Source organism: Accipiter gentilis, chromosome 28 (assembly GCF_929443795.1).
Source record: "Accipiter gentilis chromosome 28, bAccGen1.1, whole genome shotgun sequence".
Taxonomy (NCBI): Eukaryota; Metazoa; Chordata; class Aves; order Accipitriformes; family Accipitridae; genus Astur; species Astur gentilis.
Window position 1 is genome coordinate 5390582 of NC_064907.1, and position 5597 is coordinate 5396178.

The 5597-nt window shown below is 42.3% G+C and overlaps 1 pseudogene; it reads left to right on the forward strand.

Moving 5' to 3' along the window:
* LOC126051813 (protein ELYS-like) overlaps positions 1-1833 on the forward strand; it is a 45106-nt pseudogene extending 43273 nt beyond the window's left edge.
* The last annotated feature ends 3764 nt before the right edge of the window (positions 1834-5597 follow it).

Here is a 5597-nt window from a genome sequence, read left to right on the forward strand (position 1 = left end):
AGCTTCATCTAGCTCAGCCTGAAGTTAGTCTGTTTGGTAACTGATAATGCATTAAGAGACATTTTTTAACTTTAGGTTATTGAAGATGGTGCGGTTAAGGCACAAACCTCAGAAGCAGCACCTGAAACATCACCATATAGTGAACTACATCCCTCAGGCAATCTTCAGTACAGCCATGATACTACAGAGCAACAGCTTGCATGTCATTTGCCTGATAACAGAGATGGCGAATGTGATGCAGCTGAGGGAGATGGAGAGCTTTTTCTATCCCAGAGTAATTCTACTTTAGTCTTGGAAGGAGAAGAAGGTGAAGCAGAGATGGGAGACCGTACATTAGTAGATGCTTCTAAAGCAGCTGGCACAACAACAGAGGAAAAACCTGTCAACAGTTTAGGAAATACTGAAACCCAAGAACATGTTACCAACTCGGTGTCCACTGTAACTAGTTATCAGGCATCTCAAAATATGGCAGAGTCGCTCCCGTATGTGCCTGAACCCATTAAGGCAGCTATTGCTGAGAACTTACTGGATGCAATCAAAGACACAAGAAGTAAAGAATTTACATCTGAAGTTGTAGAACAATCTATTCATGAAACCACAGGTAAAAAGGTAACTGGATTCCAGAAGGCAAAAGCTCCCTTAAGAACTGTGCCAGAAGGAGTGGAAGACGGAACCAGCGTACGTCAAGTAGAGCACGGCATCGCTCCTAGAACACGTACAAGGGGACAGCTGAGTAGAAGTCTAAGTGCTCCATCGGCAGGCACTCAGCAGCTACTGAAGACAGGCAAACCAGGTCTGTTTGCACTGTCTCCTAGGAGAAATACCAGGCAAACAAAAGAAGCGCCTGAGACTTCTAGTCTTCAAACAGAAGAAAATGCTCAAGAGGAGCAAATGCTTGTGATACCTGTTACTCCTAGGAAAGGCAGGAAGCCTAAACCAAGTACTGCAGAAAAAGTAGAAAGCAGTCTTTCTGATGGACGAACATTGTCCCTCCCTACACAGTCCGTAGCCGCTACTCCAAGAAGAAGATTAAGGAGAGCAAAGGAAGCTGCAGCTGAACTCTTGGGAGAGGCTAATGAGGAAACTTCTGTTGCTGAAGGTAGCATTATCGCTTCTGCTACTTCCCAAAGGACTAGAGGAGGGAAAAGTTCAGCGGGAGGTCAAGACACTGGCCAGATTGACACTGGTCATAAGATAAAAACGTCAGTCAGTCCCAGCAGAAGTACAAGAAAACTGAAAAGCGTTAATTTACAATTTATGCAAAATATTGTCAAGGATCAAGAGGTGCAGCCTAGTGCGCAACACCTTTTACCGGTGCCAGCTAAAAGAGGCAGAAGAAGAAAGATGAGTTCATCAGAAGATTCAGAAAATTCTGACCTTGATCTGTCTAAATCATCGCTTCCTCAAACAGAATTCAAACTTCCCGTCACTCCGGGAAGAAGGGCCAGGAAGCAGGCACAAAATCTCCTGGCAGACACAGAATCTCTCTCTGCTCAGGAAGACATGTGTGCAGGTGGGAAAGTGGGAATCCTTGATACTCCTGAGAGAAGAATAAGAGGAGTCCCACATGCTAAACTAGAAAAAACGGATGCTCCTGAGCAAAGAGCTGCCCAGCCAAACGAGGAATCAAGCACACCCAGGACTACAGTAGGAACAGGACGTCGGGGCAGAAAGAGACGATTAGTATTGGAGGAGAGCACAGGGGAGGAGGCCTTCCCCCAAGGACCTGCTGGCAGTCCTTTGATGCTAGAAGAGAGAAACCCATCAAAATGTGCTGCAATAATAAGATCTGTAATGGATCGTATTACAAGAACATGCCTAGTGTGTAAATAAAGGCGCAGATAACTCTCAGGGTTGTCAGTGCAATACATTTATTTCCTGGAATTTCATCGGTTCCCATGTAACTAATCAGAAATAGCCTAGGTGTTGATTTCTGGTGGGGAAAAAAACAAGCTACAGGCAGAAACCGGTCCATAGTTTCTTGTGAGTTGTTAGGCAATCCTTGTAACCTATTAGTCTAGGCCAATCTGAAAATATGAAGAGAGAATAGGATTTCAAGTAATAAGACAGCATTTGTTTCCTATTCTCTTTGTACTTTTGTCTTCTATGCAAAACTTCCAGGTTTCCATTCCAGGAATGCTTGTTTTCACCAAAGCAGTCAAGATCATGAGTCTCTTTGATAAGCCTGGAGATAAATGTACCGCAGTTCCTTTTGAATTAAAGCTGTTCCTAAAATGCAATGCATTTTCCAATGCACTGTGCTGTGCGGATGACCAATCTGTGAGGTAGTGGGAAAAATGCAAGTTACGGTCACTGATGTGGCTTGTTCGTTCAGGTCACTCACTCCTTGGCTGTGACTCTGACCTGGCAAGGTCCAAGAGCAGGCTTATCCCACAGCAGTCATTGGTGTGGTGCGCGTTGCTGTTGAACTTGGTTTCAATCCAGCCTAAATCGTGAATTCTTAGTGAATGACTGATTGCTTGTATTTTGGTACTACGACTGCAACTTCAATACACAGAGAGAGAAAGGTGAGGAGGTAGGTGTGTGATTTGTATGAGCACCAACAGCACAAGCGTATGTAGAATCCTTTTGGAAGCAGGACGTTGGGAACAGTCTTGAAGAGGGGAAGTTTAGTTCTAAGTTAACTGCAGTACGCACATTGTCCCATAGCTTTCTGAAATACACTCGTGTTTATTGCAGGGAACAAAGTAAGTTAACATTGGACTTCTCAATATACTTAAGCCGTTAGAGATGCAATTTGTAGCTTAACCGTCTCATTATTTAAGTGCTCAATGGCTCTGTAGAGTTTGACTTGCGTGCCCACAAGCAAGAATGTATATGTTTCTTAATCCATTTAAGGGAATGACAACCTAAGCGAGGCCAGTTAAGCAATCTCAGTCTCCATCAAATTCAGTGATGGCTTTTTGTAGGAATTTTACTTGTCTTAAACGGTCTTTCCATTCACTGCCATCAGACTCTTCTCATGTAAGGACATAACTGACCAATCTTCTTGGTGCTGATCTTTTTGGCTTTGCCTACCTGAACAGAATAGTTGTGATCTCAATCTTCAATACAGCTGTGATACTACAGAGCAACAGTTGCATGGGATTTGCCTGGTAATAGAGATGGTGAATGTGATGCAGCTGTGGGAGATGAAGAGATTTTTTCTATCTCAAAAGAGTAATTTTCAGAACTTTAGGAGGAAAATTTCTTATGTAAAGTACTTCAGTAAGGGTCACCAATATTAGCTTTACTCATTACAGTTTTCATTTGTCTTACCTAGTTAATGACATAATGCAAGTAATCAACCAAAAGGAAAATACTATTAAGAGCCATATTCCGTTTTCCTCCAAGTTTCAAAATAAAGGATGATGTAGAATGTAAAAACCGAGATGGACTTAACCGGTTTTGGTAGATCTTAGCTACAACAACAAAAACACCCCCAACAACCACCACCACCAAACACCCCACCCAGAAAAACCCTGAACCACCACCAGCTTGTAGGGCCACTCAGGCCTCCCAGCCCTGGCACCGCTGGCCACCATGGGGAGAAGAACTGCCGTGTTGCTGATGACGGTCTCATTGACAAACCCTACTCTTTGTGCTTTCTCTTCTATTTTAGTGCAAGTCACTACAGGCAAGCTAGTAAGAATGAAAGTCAAAATACCTTATGACAACAGTACAGAGTCACCTGGTCTCTATAATAACCCAGGGGGAAAAAGGAGACAAAACTGTTCCTTAAGCTCTGAGAAACAACAACTACTCTTTTATTTCACTATGGGCACTAAGGCTTTGAAAGCAAGAACACCACAAAGCAATAGCGCCCCTCCCAAACAGGCATGAGGAGTAACTAGTTGTTTCATCTGCTAAGGCACTTGTTATCCAGGGCCTGCCTGCTTTTAATAGTTGCAGACTGGGGCCAAGCAAGAAGGCTGTGGCTGATTGTGAAGCAGATGCCATAGTGGTTCTCTTAAGTAGTAGCTTAAAATTTAGCTAGAAGAGATCAAAGAAAATTCTAGAACTAGTACCCAATAAGTCACTGATTTAATATGCTTGGGAACTAAAACTCAAGCCCCTTCATGGGCTTGCTCGCTATAGCAAATAGTACTGTAACTTTTAACTCCATTTTTCTTCTGTTTCTGCTGTAAACAATAGCACACTGAAACCATTTTATGATTAGGCTTTTACAGCCAAATGAGTTTTATTGGAGTTAGACCCAGGAAAGGGGTTAGTTCATACAGTTATGTTTTGACTTCAGAGTTCAGGCTTGCTAATAACAGAGAACTCAACACCACGTTTGTTGAGGCGATCGATCGGTTTTGTTTTGGAGAAAGCAGCTCCTGGAGAATATACACCACCCCTGTTAATGAAAATCAAAAGAGAAAAACAGTAGTGGTACAGTGAGTGAGTGAGACCTTTTATTTATTTTTAAGTCAAGGATGTATTTCACTGCCTGAGAAAGAAAAAGCCACTCTCTCCCACAGGAGAGCGTGTGCAGAATTTAGCAAGCTGGTTATATTCATAGGTTCGTTTCTGCAGCCAGCAAACTCAAGAGAAACCATTCCATTAACTGGAAATGCAGACACTGATGCAACAGATGCAGCAAAAGCATTTCTATGTATGACTACATCTTTTCAAACTGAAAGGCAGATGAAGAGTAAATGGCTGTGAATCAGTATCTGAAGGTTTCATGTATTATTTTTATAATGACCTTACAATTATTACATATATTACACGTTATTACATAGGTGTATTACGATTACACGCATAGAAGTATACTGAAATGCGGTGGACTGACCTTGGCTGAATGCCAGGTGCCCACCAAGCAGCTCTGTCACTTCCCTCCTCAGTAGGACAGGGAGAGGAGAAAATCATATGGAAAAAAACCCCTCATAGGTCAAGATCAAGGTGGTTTAATAAAGCAAAAGCAAAGTGTGTGAAGTTATCTCCCTTGCACAGCCATTTGGGTGAGGCAAGACAAAAATCCACAGGGTTATGAGATCTGTAGTTTCCAAGAGAAACATACACATATAGTAGTTTTAGGGGAGATCAAGCTGTTCTGCATGGGAAAGTACTTACTGTTTAGGCAGACAAGCTGCATCCTCCAGAAGAGATACAGCTGCTTGAACCATTGCAATTGGTATAGCAACATAGCTAGGCTCTGACAAACAAACAAACAAACAAAAAAAAACAAAACAAAAAACCCCAAACAAACAATGTACAGCGTGTTGAAATGTAGAATGTAATCTCGCTCTTACCCACAGCGTGCTGAAGAATAATCTCTTTGGCAACAAAACAGCCTTCCCCATTTAAGAACAGCTTTTTTACCTTGTAACCATCCCAAGTAGCTGGTGAAGTCCTTAAGATCTAATCTGGACAAATACTGCTTCAACTACAGGCCTATAACCACACAACAAGCATGAGCAATCACCTCACAGGTGAGAGAGGGCTCTCCATTACAGCAAGAGCTTTCCCCATTCTGTGCTTAAATTCAGACTTTTGCTGTGAGACTGTTGCATTCAGCAGTTATTTAAAGAAGCTATGCTTCATTAACTCCTTTCTGAATGCACATTCTTGCTGTCTCCAAATTTGACTTC